This window comes from Heterodontus francisci, chromosome 32 (genome assembly GCF_036365525.1).
Source record: "Heterodontus francisci isolate sHetFra1 chromosome 32, sHetFra1.hap1, whole genome shotgun sequence".
In the NCBI taxonomy this organism is placed as follows: Eukaryota; Metazoa; Chordata; class Chondrichthyes; order Heterodontiformes; family Heterodontidae; genus Heterodontus; species Heterodontus francisci.
In genome coordinates this window covers 20,249,479-20,266,018 of record NC_090402.1, presented here as the reverse complement: position 1 = coordinate 20,266,018, position 16,540 = coordinate 20,249,479, and the positions used below count along the sequence as shown (strand labels likewise).

The 16,540-nt window shown below is 41.1% G+C and overlaps 2 protein-coding genes across 9 annotated transcripts in view; one reads left to right on the top strand and one right to left on the bottom strand.

Moving 5' to 3' along the window:
* The window catches only part of angptl2b (angiopoietin-like 2b), a 51,846-nt gene extending 37,449 nt beyond the window's left edge, over positions 1-14,397 (bottom strand). For both annotated transcript variants that reach the window (XM_068012414.1, XM_068012415.1), the window contains exon 1: positions 13,737-14,397. The gene's annotated coding sequence lies outside the window, so the exon portion shown is untranslated. The remainder of the gene's footprint in view (positions 1-13,736) is intronic.
* The window catches only part of ralgps1 (Ral GEF with PH domain and SH3 binding motif 1), a 650,997-nt gene that overhangs the window by 315,931 nt on the left and 318,526 nt on the right, over positions 1-16,540 (top strand). The gene's annotated exons all lie outside the window — the stretch shown is intronic.

The following is a 16,540-nucleotide window of genomic DNA, read 5'->3' as shown; positions in this document are numbered from 1 at the left end:
CTCATCCTTCGCAATATCCTTTCTACTGTCTATATTAATTTATCATCCTTCTCCAATGTTACCTCAGCAACCTTTGCTTTCTATCTTTACTCTTCCTGAACCATAACCTTACTCAGGAGTGCCTTTGAGATCACAAGACAGTATCGGCAAGCATACAGTTTAAATCAATTCTGCCTACACTACCTGTTCTTCATTCTATAATTAAAAAATGTTAAAAACAAATCTATGTTCTTACAGATACTCATCTGAAAAATTCACATGCAGTCTTCAGAACTAATGCTGCAGGTCAAGGGACATCCTTTCAAAGTACTGTACATCAGAGGATATATGTTGTGAAATTCTGATATGTGTGCCATTGGTTAAATGCCCCATTGTTTTCTTGATTTATATTAGTTGAATGTTTTAATTTATTAGTGACCTTTTAGAACCCAGTCATGCGCAAAGGGCAAATGTATTGATGATAAACTGAGTTGACAGGGCACAGAATTCTGCATACAATTATAAAAGAGCTGCTGTGAATATGAAAACTGCTGCTACCCTTTTGTTAGTCATTCTGAATCTGTCGGTGAATGTGCTTGTGTCTTATTTGCATGTCATTAACTCCCCAGAACTCAACAGCAATAGTACATTTTAATTACAGAGAATATTTCCATTGTTAGTTCAGAATTTGGGTATGCAACCCCTCTGCCCCCAATGTCTTTAGAGCTGTTTGCCCACCATATTGAAAATCTACTAAAAGTCAGTTTAGCCATAATGTGCTAAGATTTCAAACGTAATAGCAGAAGTAAATGCTCAGACTAGAGGGTGAAAGGCTGTGCGACTGATAAAAATCATCATAACCAGATGTTCATTTCAAGTTGTGCTTTGTTGCTTAAGTAGCTGTTTCTTGATTGGTTTATAAACTCAGCACGCAACTAATTTGCTCAAAGAGTTTAGACGTTCTAATTAGTCTGAGGGAGAAATCTAAGGGGGAGAGATGCTGTAATTAACTTGGAGTCTCAGGAAAGAAGTGGCAGAGAAATCCAAAGCTTGTTTTAGTTAAAAAAAAAGCCTTGTTTAGAAATATATCTGTGTCTGTTTGCTTTTGGATTAGTTCATTAAAAGGGTTTTTTTTTTGCTGTGATTGTCTCTGAGGGGTTGTAAAGAACAGTGAAAGTTAGTGTTATTCCTCTGTTCCTGTCATTTAACACAAATCTGCTTATTAAAGTGAAAAGCTTAGTAAACGCCAGACCTTAGAAATGTTTTACATTATTTTAGTGAGAATTCCATTCTTTGAGCTTGTGGGAACATATGAGCTATCATTTTGCAGACAGAGCACCTGCTGATGGAAAAATATGATCTCTGGGGCACATGAACTTTTGGAAGAGTCAAGGGATGTGGAGTTTTTAATGGAAGTGACAATGGGAATGTTTGTGGAAAGGGAATGTGGGTTTGCACTGAATTCTTTCTGCATTCTACAGTATTGGAATGGGATTAGTGCTGGATCTCAAATTGGAGTCATACCAATCTTGGAAGGGCTCAGTTGAACGGAGCCAACCCAAGTTTTTCTAGTAGAGTTTGTGTGTAATTGTTTTTTGTGAAAAGCAAACAAAAACCCCGTTGCACCACGTGCATACAGCTGCAATATTGGAATCTTACACTCTTTCATTTCCTCTCCCCCATGCTAAAAATGAGTGCATCTGCACTTTTTTTCTTCTTCGTTCATGGGATGTGATTGTCGCTGGCAAGGCCAGCATTTATTTCCCATCCCTAATTGCCCTTGCGAAGGTGCTGGTGAGCCACCTTCTTGAACCACTGCAGTCCATATGGTGTAGGTACACCCACAGTGCAGTTAGGGAGGGACTTCCAGGATTTTGACCAAGCAATAGTGAAGGAACAGTGATATATTGAACAGTTGAACATAAGGAGAGACGGTTAGATACTCTCTTGTTGGAGATAGTCAATGCCCGGCACTTGGTGGTGAAAATGTTACTTCGTACTTATCAGTCCAAGCCTGAATGTTGTCCAGGTCTTATTGCAAGCAGGTAGGCACTGAGGATGTGCGAATAGTACTGAACACTGCAATCATGAGCGAACATCCCTACTTCTGACTTGCGTTGGAGGGAAGGTTGATGAAGCAGCTGAAGATGGTTAGGCCTAGGGCATTACCCTGTGGAACTTCTGTCCTGGGGCTGAGATCATTGACCTTCAACAATGCAACCATCTTCCTTTGTGCTAGGTATGATTCCAACCAGTGGAGAGTTGGAGTCGTGCTTAGTACGCACTGTTTTGTGTGCAAATCTTTCAGATTTGAAAATTCTATGGAAACCGTAAAGTTGTGTTTAATTGAGTCAGTAGAGGTTTTTAGCAACCTTTAAAAAAAAAAGCAAAAACCCCACATTTCCATAACTCCTGGACTTACCATCTGCTTTCTCTTTAAAGAGTCTGTGAAGGATAAGCAGTACCCAACTTGACTTTTAAGTCTCTACAGTAGAGAATGGGTTGTTGTATTGAAGGCCATTTGGTTGGAGTATGGGCATTTGTCCTTTGACCTTTGAGTGGCTTTGAAGATAGCCAATTATAATGACACAACACTTTTCTCTCCTGGGTATTAGCATTTCAGAATGGAGAGGAGACTGTCATGACAACAGTGAGAATGAGGTTCAACTCGAGATCCAGTCTGTTGATCCCTATAAAAGGAATGATTAGGCAAAGGGAATATTTTGTATTGTCTGAAGATGGTTGAAAATGTCTTGAAAAATAGAGAGCAGCCCTGGTCAAAAAATTCAAAACAATTGCATCTTCACTATCTGTGAGGTTTGGCCATCAGTTTTTAGTTTATTTGGAAAGTAATTTTTTTGCATGGTCTTACACAGGGCAAAATTATTGTCAGTTAAACCAGTGCTCCCATTGCCTTACTGACTTCAATCTCATGTCAACATTTAGAATGCTCTTCAACATTCAAGAAAGTTGTATTTTCCTTTCCCCATTCATAGTTAATGAGGGAACCTACCATATATTGTCTCAAAATTACATTTTTTGCTGTAGCAGTTGTGATATTTTGCAATGAATGTTTTTTAGAAATGCCTTGAAAGTTAATATTCAAGATTTGTGTAGCATGCAATATATGAACACTCATATATTGCAGCTTATGAATACATTTTTGGCATGTGCTATTTATGTTTGGGCGGCGCAGTGGTTAGCACCGCAGCCTCACAGCTCCAGCAACCCGGGTTCAATTCTGGGTACTGCCTGCGCGGAGTTCGCAAGTGGTGGGGAATATGGGATTACTGTAGGGTTAGTATAAATGGGTGGTTGTTGGTCAGCACAGACTCGGTGGGCCGAAGGGCCTGTTTCAGTGCTGTATCTCTAAATAAAAAAAATAGTAAATGTGAAGCTTCAAATACCCAAGGCACAATTTTATTCCTGTTATGGAACTAGATTGTGTTTGCATTTTGTAATTAAGATTTTGTGGTTTAGTACCCATACAGAATTTGTATATAGTGCTGGCATGGGAAATGGAGACAACCAAAATCCCCTTTTTTAATTAGATTTTGTTTTTTTTTGAGTGGCTGCTTTCTGAGCAAGGAAGTAGGTATTAGTGCTGGTGAGCGCTGTGCTTTACTGTTTTCTTTTTATATTCGTTGTTGAGATGAGTGTCGCTCGCAAGGACAGCATTTATTACCTATCCCTAATTGCCATTGAGAAGGCAAGCTGCCTTCTTGAACCCCTGTAGTCCATATAGTGTCGCTACACCCACAGTGCTGCCTTTTGCTGTAGTGGTTTGATACAACTGAATGGCTTGCTAGACCATTTCAGAGGGCAGTTAAGAGTCAACCACATTGCTGTGGGTCTGGAGTCATATGTAGACCAGACTGGGTAAGGACGGCAGATTTCCTTCCCTGAAGGACATTAGTGAACCAGATGGGTTTTACAGCAATCCGGTTGTTCCATGATCATTATTAATGAGACTAGCGTTTTATTAAGAGAATATAAATTCCCCCAGCTGCCGTGGTGGGATTTGAACTCGCGTCCCCAGAGGATTAGTCCGGGCCTCTGGATTAATAGTCAGTAATATTACCACTATACTACCAACACCTGGTGTTTTTACCCAGTGTCAGTATCGAGCACTCCTGGGCCAAATACAGAATAAGATGTAGACCGAGGTTCCCACTCTTCCGTAACAACAGGCCGGATTTTACTGGGATTGTGGGGGGGTGACACCAATCTGTCAGCATTCATCATCATTGAACCCCTCTGAAATTGGCAGCAAGTTCAGAATGTTGGGCACGCGCAGATGAGCACAGATATCCTGAAGTTGCCATCTGTCACTCGCCTCTGACACGAGGGCTGTGCTGTGGCTCCTCCCAGGAGAGCAATCAGGAAATCAGCTAGAATTACAACTTTCCCACCCCTACATCGCTGTTTAAAACCCCTTAAAAAGTTACACAACAGAACTGGCCCTGAAAAAAAATAGTTTTTGTATTTGTGGAGTGCTGTAAAATGATTAATTAGTAGGTTTTTTAAAAATTAAATAGTTAAGATTTTTTCTAACTTTTTCCAGAATATCTAACCTCCAATACTGAGTAAGCAGAAATGTCCTCCAATTAAATATTGGGAAAACTGAAGCCATTGTTTTCAGTCCCAGTTCCAAACTTCATTCCCTAGCTACCAACTCCATCCCTCTCCCTGGCAACATTCTGAGATTAAACCAGTCTGTTCACAACCTTGGTGTCATATTTGACCCCGAGATGAGCGTCCAACCTCATATTCGTGACATCACTAAGACCGCCCATTTTCACCTCCGTAAAAGCGCCCAACCTCACCCCGGTCTCAGCTCATCTGCTGCTGAAACCCTCATCCATGCCTTTGTTACCTCCAGACTTGACTATTCCATCCCACATTCTACTTTCCATAAACTTGAGGTCATCCAAAACTCTGATGCCCAGGTCTTAACTCGCACCAAATCTTATTCCCCTATCACCCCTGTGCTCGCTGACCAGCATCTCCCAGTCAAGCAACATCTTGATTTTAAAATTCTCATCTTTGTTTTCAAATCCCTCCATGGCCTCGCCCCTCCCTATCCCTGTAATCTCCTCCAGTCCCACAACTCTCCAAGATATCTGTGCTCCTCTAATTCTGGCCCCTTGTACATCCCTGATTTTAATTGCTCCACCATTGGTGGCCATGGTTGCCTAGGCCCCAAGCTCTGGAATACCCTCGCTACACCTCTCTGTCTCTCCAGCTCACTTCCCTCCTTCAAGAGACTTCTGAAAACCTACCTCTTTGACCAAGCTTTTGGTCACCTGATCTAATATCTCCTTATGTGGCTTAGTGTCAATACTTTGTTTGAGAATGCTCTTGTGAAGTGCCTTGGGATGTTTTATTTTGCTAAAGGTGCCGTATAAATATAAATTGTTATTTTATCTTCTACCTTCACCCATGTTTATGTTCCAATCTTTAATTTACTCTATGTAAAAAAAAATTAAATTACTTTATTTGTTTTTTCTTTCTTGGTTGGTTGTGAAAATCCTTTAATGTGATTGGCTGCTTGGATAGCTTGATGATATCACTGGAGGTCCTTGCTGGGAATGCACCATTCTGTACTATGTAAATCAGTTGAAGTGCCACTGCTCGGTGATAGAGGTGAAATTCTCACCAGATCTCTCTAGATTTCTCTGCAAAACTTACTTCAAGGTCAGCAGTGAGTACCCTTGCTTTGCCACTAACTGCAAACACTGGGCTAGAGGGTCTCACCCTGATCTGAGAAGAGCACCACCACATGTTTTGTCTAATTATCACCCAATCTTGTCTGGGTGAGAGCATAATTTGGGAAGGACTGTAAAACACAGTGGATTACAGCACTTTCACCACTGGGATCTGGGTTGGATACCAGCCCAGACTGTTGACTGAAAGTCTCTTCTCTACGTGAAATGACTCTGGTATTCTCAATCAAAAGTTCCCATAAATTGACACAATTGGTACTAAAATAGCATTTCCACTCAAAAGCCACTAATGCGGCCTTTGGAGTTGGATATGCGCTTCCAAGGTCTGTGCTCAGACAATGTTGGGGTATGCAGCCTTTGCATCCCTCAGCTTGATGAGCACAAACATTCAGTCAACGGAATGAAAAATAGTGCCAGTTGGTGGTGCAATGTTGAACAGCGGTGCAGCCTCCATTAGTAATACCCACAAATCAATTTTATTTGGAGCCTTGCCACCTTAGAGAGAGGAGCTTGGAATCCCATCAGTACAGGATTCAAACACAGAATCCAGAGGGGTGTAGGGACAATGTGCACCCAATCACATTCGATAGAATGTGTCGGTGGTGGTTTTGCATTTTGATCTGAAGGAGCTATTAATGTATCCCTTATCGTAGTCTTAATGGTCAGCTGCCATCTTTATTTCTTTAAAAGTTCAAAAAAAAAAGGAGCTTTTTTTTCCAATTAGGCCATAGGTACATTGATATAATGCCTTTTATGACCTCAAGGCATCCCAAAGGACTTCACAGGCAATGAAGCACTTTTGAAATGTAGTCACAGTTGTACTGTCAGTAAACATGAGAGCCAATTTTTGCACACCATGCTCTCACAATTAGCAATGCAATAAATTACCCAACGATCTGTTATGTTAGTTAAGGGATAAATATTAGCTAGGACCCCATGAGAAGTAGTGCCATGTTGGGGTCTTTTGAGTTCAACCTGAGAAGGCAGAAGGGGCCTCAGTTTTATAACTCAGTCACTATAACGCAGGCAAAGTTGGCAACTAATTTACACACATCAAAGTCCCACAAACAGAAAGTTGCTGAATGGGCAGGTTATCTGTTTTGTTTTGGTGATGCTATTTGAGGGAGCAGTGTTGGCGAGAAATTTAAGTCTATTTTAATTAAGTTGACAAAAGCACAATCATTCCACTCAACAAGCTGGCATTACTTTGCACAACTAGTTTTTCTTTTGCCAGAATTGGTGCTTTTTTTTTCTGGTAATGCAACTTTTATTGCCCATTAACTGTTGCCCTGAGAACACTAAGAATCAACCACATAGTGCAGGTAAAGGCATATGCCGACCAGACCAGGTAGAGGTGGCAGGAACCCTGCCTGAAGGACATCAGTAAAAAAAAAGTTGGGATTCGATGACAATTCAGCTTTTCATGGTTTTTTTTTACTGGTACCAGTCCATGGTTCCACATTTCATTCAATTCAACTGAGATTTCATGTAGCCAATTCAGAAGTGAGAGATATGGGACATGAAGTTGTCAGGTGTATCCTGGTTGTCACTTTTAGCCCCGCCTTCCCACGCCTCCCCCTGCCCATTTCTGCTCATCCCATCCTCTGCAAGGGTCTTGAACACCTTGCTGCCTACACTCTCTGTGCTCCTCTTTCACAGCTCCAAATCCTTTCAATCTGGGTTCTGCCCTGCCCACACTCCAAGACCTTGGTCAAATAGAGCAATGATATCCCATGTAACTGAGAGCTTGGCATATTATCACTCCTTGTATTTCTTGACCTCTGTTCAATATTTGATACGGTTAGTCACACTATCCTCACCCAGTTCTGTCTTTTCACCTCACCCTCAATTCCATCGGCAATGCCTGTCTTATCTCCAATTATGAATCCCCTCCAATTTAGAAATTGTGTATCCTTGCTCTGGATCAGACAGTGCATTACCTCAGTGTCCTGTTTGACCCAAAGCTGAGCTTAAACTGCGTATCTATCTCCAAACCGGTTTCACTTTTACAGGATTGTCTGCCCTCGAGTCACCTCCTTTCCTCTGCTACCAGAGCCATTGTCTACAGTTTTGTTACCTACTTGATGTGTTCTTCTTGTCATCCTCCCAAGCTACAGCCTCAAAACTTCAATTTGTCCAAAAACTCCTCCGTCTGTTCTGTGTTCTGCATAAATCTCAATCACCCATCCCCACTGATCTTCACTGACACTTTGGGCCTGACTTTAACTCTCTGCAAGTAGGTAGGATTTGATGAGTTCAAATCTCACCTTTTATCTCCAGCACATTGAAGTTCTCCACCTCATCTATAAATCCTTTTTGCAGCCTCATCTAGCTTCATCCTCTAACCCATTTCACTAGAATCCTTCGGCCTGCTCCCCTAATCCATGTTTTTCATTTCACTAACCTCCTTCAGACTTATTCACTAATCCAGGTTCTTCATTTCATTGACTCTGTTTTGATGTAACCCCCTCCTCCCTCCATTCCGCCTTCAGTGGCTCAAGCTTCAACTGTCTCAGCCCTACCGTCTGGAATGACCTCCCTGAATCCCTCCACCTTGTTACCTCCTCTCCAGCCCAGTTGGACCATCGTTTTGGTTGTCTTCCCAAGCATTTCCACAGCTACTTGATGTCAATTTTCTCCTTTGTGAAACACCTTGCAATGTTTTCTGAGTAATGGTGGTATATAAATGCAAATTGTTGTTGTTCTACTACATTTAAATCTGTGTTGTTGCACAAAATAAGCTCCCATTGCATCAGTGTGACAGCAACATTATTAACTCTAGAATAGGAGAAGCAAAAGACATGTGACTAATGTGAGACTAAGTCTTTAAATATCTCCCTCTGATGGTTTGGAGCTGTTCTTCCTAAATCTTTTTTTAAATTTATGCCTAGGGATATTTAGCAGTTTCTGGGAAGTTGCCTAGCAACATATTCTTGTGGAACATTGCAACATTGCTATGTTTTATGAACAAGCATAATGTCAAGGGAAATGTAATTAGTGAACAATAAACTATTTCTTTCCACTTTGAAAGAGTGGAATGTGTCAATGTGTGGCATTGAGGTTGCCTGGAAAGGACTGGGTACCTGGCAATATCTTGTGCATTTTAAAGTACCTGGCAATATTTTGTGCATTTAAATTCAGTCATTGTATGGTTTATTGTGTGTGTATTTTGGAAAATAATTCTCAAATTGTTGGCAGGTTTTCAGCTGTACTTTAGTTTATTGTCTTGCCTCCTCATTTGTAACTGAGTCCCTCCTGGATAAAGAAATTAACTGGCTATATGGAAAATTGAAAGTAGAATTCCAATACAAACAGAACCAAGCCACAATTACTGCCTTGGACACACTCGGAATTTTACTTAAGAGCAGCCGGTAACTCAGCTTATTCTGTACTTTTATTTTTCCTGAATCAGGCAGAATTGGCAAATGAAAAGGATCCTGAACTTGCATCATTCTCTCGTTTCTCTCCCATCTCCCCACAGCTATTAGCCCCACACCTCTCTGAAATAGAACCATAGAAAGGTTCCTGCACAGAAGTTAGGCCATTCGTGTCTGCGCCAGCTGAAAAAACTAGCCACCCATTCTAATCCCACCTTCCAGCACCTGGTCCGTACCTATGCAGGTTACAGCACTTCAGGTGCTGTTCCAGGGCCCTTTTAAAAGAATTGAGGGATTCTACCTCCAGCACTGATCTGGGCAGCAAATTCCAGACACCCACTACCCTCTGGGTGGAAAAGATTTTCCTCATGTCCCCTCTAATTCTTCTACCAATCACCTTAAATCTGTGCCCCCTGGTAATAGACCTCTCCGCTAGGGGAAACACTGTCTAGGCCCCTCATAATTTTGTACACCTCAATTAAGTCATCCCTCAGCCTCCTCTGTTCTAGGGAAAACAGCCGGAGCCGATCCAATCTTTCCTCATAGCTGCAATTTTCCAGCCCTGGCAACATTCTTGTCAATCTCCTTTCCTCTCTCGAGCAATTATGGCCTTCCTGTAACATGGTGACCAGAACTGTATGCAATACTCCAGCTGTGGCCTAACCAGCATTTTATACAATTCCAGCATTACATCCCTGCTTTTGTATTCTGTACCTCGGCCAATAAAGGAAAGCATTCCATATGCCTTCTTCACCACTTTAACTACCTGTCCTGCCACCTTCAGGGACCTGTGGACATGCACTCCAAGATCTCTCACTTCCTTTACCCCTCTCAATATCCTCCCGATTATTGTGTATTTCCTCGCTTTATTTGCCCTCCCCAAATGCATTACCTTACACTTCTCCGGATTGAATTCCATTTGCCACTTTTCCACCCCCTCAACCAAACCATTAATATCATTCTGGAGTCTACGGCTATCCTCTTCACTATCAACTACATGGCCAATTTTTGTGTCATCTGCAAATTTCCCAATCATGCCTCCCACATTTAAGTCCAAATCATTAATATATACCACAAACAGCAAGGGACCCAACACTGAGCCCTTTTGGAACTCCACTGGAAACCACTTTCCATTCATAAAAAGAGGTCTGCACTGCTCCAATTCTTGCCTCTTGAACATCCCTGATTTTAATCGCGCCACCATTAGCGGCGTGCCTTCAGCTGCCTTGGCCCTAAGCTCTGGAGTTCCCTCCCTAAATCCTTCTGCCTCTCTACTGCTTTTTCCTCCTATAAGACCCTCTTAAAACTTACTGCTTTGCCCAAGTTTTTGGTGATCTGCCTTAGTATCTCCTTGTGTAACACAGTATCAAATTTGTGATGTGCTTTGGGATGTTAAAGGCACTATATCAAGACATGTTGTTGGAAGCAGCAATGTATGTTTTTCATGCTGCCTTGTATGTATACTGTTATAAAGTATTACCAATTTGAATCACCCAGTGTAGATTTGCTGGGAACCAGCTTCCTTTGACTTAATGTTTTGTAAAGCATCTGTTGAGGTATCTCTTATTACCCTCACTGTTTTATTTATCTCCCTATTTTATGCCATTTATGTCGCGGGAATCATTTGCTACCACACAGCTCCTTGAGCTGGCGGGGGCTGGAAGGGTCTGTGGAAATCTCAGTGACCTCATCGTAACACACTCATTTGATGAACAATACTCTTGAAATAATCTTATTGTAAGAGGTGAGCCAACTGTGTCAGATGTCTTCTGTCTCTGTCCCTGTCTCTCTCTCTCTCTCTCTCTCTCAAGTTGGCATGTCCCAGCAAAATGTCCGAATGAGATAGTGAACCTGCACCCAACAGTAGCCAACAGTCTTAAAGTGGCATTGGTGCTGTTTGACCTTAACCCAAAGCCATGTGTTGTCTGGAGTGCAGTGCTCTGTTGCCTGTGTTACTCAGATGCATCACATCCAGCTGCACATTTAATTCAGTTTTATTTATAGGTAACTGATCTAAGGTGGAATCGGTTGAGGTCTTTTCTTTCTTTTTGCAGCAAACTTCTTCTCGTGACGTTTGTTCATTGTTCACCACCACACAGCGGAATGACCCTTTCGATGAAGTAGTGCATTATTTCAGGCTCTGCGTGTGTTTGACTGGTGCCAATAATATTTTTAACTTGCTGCCAACTAAATGGGAAGAACCTCAATTGGATCAATTTGGGCTCAAGTTCAGCATGATCCGGTTAATATGTTTTCTTTCTACAAGGAGATAGGATCAACAAAACAGATACAGAAAGCAGAGTATGTGGAAGAAAAGAAAGAGAAATGTTGAAATCTGTTAACGCGCTGTAATGTAAAATCTGCTAAGGTTGTAGTTGTTGTACCTGTTGTAACATAAGCAGAATTTTGTTCAAGCTTCCAATTTATTTTCTTGTCCACGTATACACCATGTATCAAATAGTTAGGACTTACAGTAAATGACAGCATTCGGCTGTGTATAAAGAATAACGTGGGGGAATTTAAAAGCTGAGTCGTAACAACTAATTCAATGTTTAGCTACAAGATGTTGTCAAACTTTATGCAGGCCACCCGGTCGGTAATGTTAAAGCTTCTGCATGTCAATTAAAGATGATATAATGGACATTACTGAGCAAGCATCAGCTGTCACTGGATCATTGGTTGCTATGCAATGGTCTTCTAATAGTTTATTATTTGTTAGTCAAGTTGATTTCTGGGTGGCCTTGTTGGTTCTGACAGGCTTATTTTTTATATAGATTTGTGTCACTCTTCAAACACTCTCTTTTTAACAGCACCACCTGTACTAATAGCTAGCATACAATGAAGTTAGATGACCTAAATTGCTACCTCTGTTGTATTTGCACTGGCTGCACCACTTTTGCTGAGCTTACATATGGAGCTCTCTGCAATATCATAAACTGTTGGCCTCATGTAACCAAGCAAATGAAATTCAACATCCAGGGCACTATACAATGGAGCCTGACCGATTTGTGTATTTCCGCAGAACAATTTTTAAATCATTCTGACGACTTTTGTGTGGAGTTTCTGCAGCAATTGCATTTGGACACGGCTGACGTAGGTAATGCAGTGCTGGTAACCTGACCTGCAGTTAAAATGCTCCAACGTTTAGCATGTCTGTGGTAATAATAAGCTTAAGGATTTTTTTTCTCTCTCATCAGATTTTGAACAAAGGCCCAGGCAGGGCCCACCCACCACCACCCTCCCCATTGGATATTGTTCTGGGGGTGGGGTTTACCTGGGTCTGAGATAACTGGTGTGTGCCCTTTTGTTTTTCTTTCAGTTCAGCAACAGCACTCAACTGAGCTTGCCAAGATTTTTCTCAACGTCAGCCCGCTTGTGGAAAGTGTGCCTCATGTGAAACCACCACTTTAACTCCTTACGTACAATAAGAAAATAGGGCAGGGAAACAAAGTTTCTTTTTCTCTCTGTCTGTTTGATGCTATCTTGTCAGTTATCGTTCCCTCCCCCTCCCCCTTCCCTTCCACCCCCTGCCCCCTCCCTCTTCCCCCACACACAGTGACCATGGAGAAAGAAACTTTTGTTTCATTCAAAGTCTGATCACCGAGGTTTTGTCAGAAGTGTCTGCCAGCCCAAGAGACTGTGTCCTAAGAATGATCAACTAGCTGGGCATTCTTGGCATTCTTGGGCACCTCATTAAAGTCTCCTGTCACGGGCAAGCTACCGATCAGTTGGAAAGAACATGGACCGTCTCTTTCAAACACTTTGGAAGAAAAATTCTTCATCTCTATAGTGTTCCATTTTATTTTCTTTAAGACTCTGTTATAAAGCAATTTTCACTCTCTTCAACCCAGTTAGAAACATATTGAAACAAGTAGGCTCTTGTCTTGGTTATTACAGACTTTGTTCAATAGAAGCTTATTTTGCGAAGCTCAATTGGGTACTTAAAGGAATATGTAAAAATAGTCAGCAATATTAAACTGAGTCTGTTATACTTGAAGCTCATTTAATTTTTCTGCAGTAATTGAATCTGTGTAAAGTGATGCTGTGCATGGAAGTTTTACACACGGTTTCCTGTTACCTTGAAATATAAGTAACAATTCACTTTCAGAAACAGATAAGTTTTTGTCACTACTCAATCTGACTATCAGACTTCTTATATCTGTATTTGTTGTGTAATTGAGGGCTTTAAAAAGAAAGTGTGAACAACTAGTTAAAGTTACTACTTCAGTAAAAATTGCTATATAAATATGACCTGAGGAGCACAAAGAGAAGGTGCCAATTTTGTTGGCCAATAAACTAGACATAAGGATGATGATAAATATGAGAACCCTCGCAATATACTCAGCCTTCACAGGGAGTTGAGTTACTGTTAGCTCTGGTTCCCAAAGTCTCAGTGAATTACTAATTGTCACCCTACATTTAAGAGAAAGTTTTGCAAGAAAGTCATTTAGTTTTATTGACATTTTTAAGATCACTGCATTGAAGGTTGTTAAAAGTCTGGATTTAAACATTAGTGCAGCTCAATTTGAATTGTAGTGGTAATTATCATGCTTTCTGAACAAAAGAAACATTCTACCCTTAATTGGTTTCCTTCTGCAATTGACATTTAAAATTCTTTCCAAGTCTAAGGAGGTACTGAAACAGACTTTCTTACCAGTTTGATGTTGCCGGTTTTGTCGTCCTTACTCTCAGCTTTCTTGCCTCTGCTCTTTAACTGGGCAAAATGTCTTTGTGAAGTGTAGCATCTCACCCAGAGTGACAGTTATCAAAGACTCCAAGCTCTCCTCTGTGTAAATCACTGCTGCTCTCTTGTCAAACCAAAGACTTTCAAATACTTGATGCCCAGGTATCAGTTCCAAGCAGTAAATGCCAAAAAGACAGTTTTGATAATACTTTATTCCGAACTCTCCTATTGACACTTAACGAGTCCTTTATGTTATCAACACCATCGGTCTTCGCTATTTACTGCAAGAATGTCGTTTAAAAAATTAGTTAAGATAATTTTTGCAGTCTATTAAGGTAGTGAGTTAGCACACTGTCTGGGTTGTGGCTTGCTGACACACCAGACTATCTGCAACATCAGCATGGCACTGGTGTGAAGAACATTCAACTCCAGCATGTCATCTCCATAGTTCTGAGCATATAACTTGGGAAGGACAAACTGACTGGTACGCTAGATCCTCTTGTGATGTATTTACATTCTGAACAGAGCTCCCAAGTAAAATTGCAGCACGTAGGCAAGTCTTGTGTGGGACCTCTTTTTTTCCACTCCCTCTGTTTCAGAGCTGCACGAGCAGATGTACAATCTACAGAACCTCCCTCCACCACCACAGATACCAGTGGGCGGGCTCAAGGAAAAGCTTCAGTGCAATGATGTCACAGCAGTCAGCTCTAATTAAAGGGATGTGGACTGCCCCTGAGTTTTTGGCAGGAGCTGTGGTGGAAAGCCTTGCCTTTTGACAGCAGCACAGAAATATGCAACCGATTTGCAATGAAGATGTCAACAGTTTAAATTAGATATTTCAGTAGAGGGCAGAAGACCTGCTCCACACTGCGTTAAAACTTATTTTAGATATAGTTCGTAAGCTGAGGGAATGTACCGTTTTACAGATGCATTTGTAGTTTTACAAGGAGAGAGTGGAGAAAACTGACACAAGAAAGTAGAACATAATATCAAATGTGGTGGGAGAAAGGTCAGTAAATGTGAAGGATAAACAAAGAGCCTGCTAACTGTGTCTGCTATTAACTGTTTCACACAATACTTGTATCAGTAAAATCTTACAGTAGGTGCACTGCTTCTCCTTCCTTCCAACAATTAAGATGAACTCTGCACTGCTTTGATAGTAATTTTTAATTGCAATTCCCTCTGCACTTTGTGCTGTAAGATGCTGTTTTTATTTTGGTGAGAAATTGCAGTTCCTGTATATGTTGGCTGTGGTAAAATGAAATTTGACACACATAGCATTTGGCGTCTTGTGGATTTGAGGCAAATTTTAACCAGTCATTGTGATTACTGTACCTTTTAAAGGGGCATTGTCACAGGCGCTTAAGGACAGGAGTAGGCCATTCAGCCCCTCAAGCCTCTTCCACTACTCAATTAGATCATGGCTGAACTGTACCTCAACTTATTTCACCTGACTATCTCTAAATAGCCTAAGCTAACAAAAATCTATCTCTTCCTCTAAATTCTTTGCTAGGTTTGTCCATTTAAATAAAAACAGAAAATGTTGGAAATACTCAGGAGGTCAGGCAGCATCTGTGGAGAGAGAGAGAGACAGAGCTAACGTTTCAGGTCAACCTTTCATCAGAACCCATTTAAATACCTCATACAATTAAATTATTGGTGCAAAATGTTTTACAATTGAAGTTAGTGATCTAATCATCGAACTTACGGCACAGACTGAGGCCATTTGGCCATCACATCTGTGCCAGTGCAGACCTGAGGCGTTTGGTAACAAAAGTGAAATCTCTACTTCCTCAGGTTTGTTTGCTAGTGAAAATGTATTCAAGAATGAACATGTGAACAATGCTCTATAATGTTAAACTTTCCATCTATTCAGTGTATACATGAAACATGTAATTAGCAATTAGTTCTGTGTCAAACAACTCTGAATCACATTTCAAATCCTTAAATGGATCTTTTGGCTATTTCCTTGGATACAATGCAAACAGAAACAAAATATGTGCTGTAGTCAACAAACGTAAATTACGACCTTAATAACATGTTATTTAACAAGCACCTCATACAATTTTGGCATTTGACACCAAAACACTAAAAGCTGTTCCACAGCAAATTAATTGCAATATGAAATTTTCATGTAAATAGGACCATTATGCCAGATTTTCCACTCAAGCAATAGTAGTATGGTATGTGATTCGTGCTTCTCAATGTCGAATGAACAGGGTGAGCTATGGGTGTAAGCAATGCCCCTGATTCCAGTTCACCCATTTGAGGACGAGGTGGGCAGGAACTAACATGCTGCTTGAAATAGTCTACAGCAAGTTAAAGGCCCAGGCATTTGCTCCAATTGATTGGTTGCATTACAGAAAGTTTGCTGCCTAAGTAATGACGGGCAGGTGTGCAGAAGGCCCCCATGTTCTGTGATGCAGTTGAGTCACAGTGGTCTAGGAGTGAGGTGGAGGAGGATGCCCTCGATGACCCTGTAGAAACCCAAGGAGAACAGCACAGGGCAATAGTAGAAAGAGATCAAGTGCTACCACTGAGGCCAGGGCTGCCAGCCATTTAGGACCAAGTCCTGTTCTGACAGCTAGGATGCAAATCTTCTGTCTCTGAGCTTCATTAGGGATTGAAGATGTATGGGACATAATGGACAGAAGTTCATAGTATATTTTGTCCAAGAAATGTGGGACAATTGAGATTTTTCATCATTCCACCTGCAGTTGTTAGTGATAGTACTTATTCATTCTGTAATCTCATTTATTGAGAGCTATTAGAAT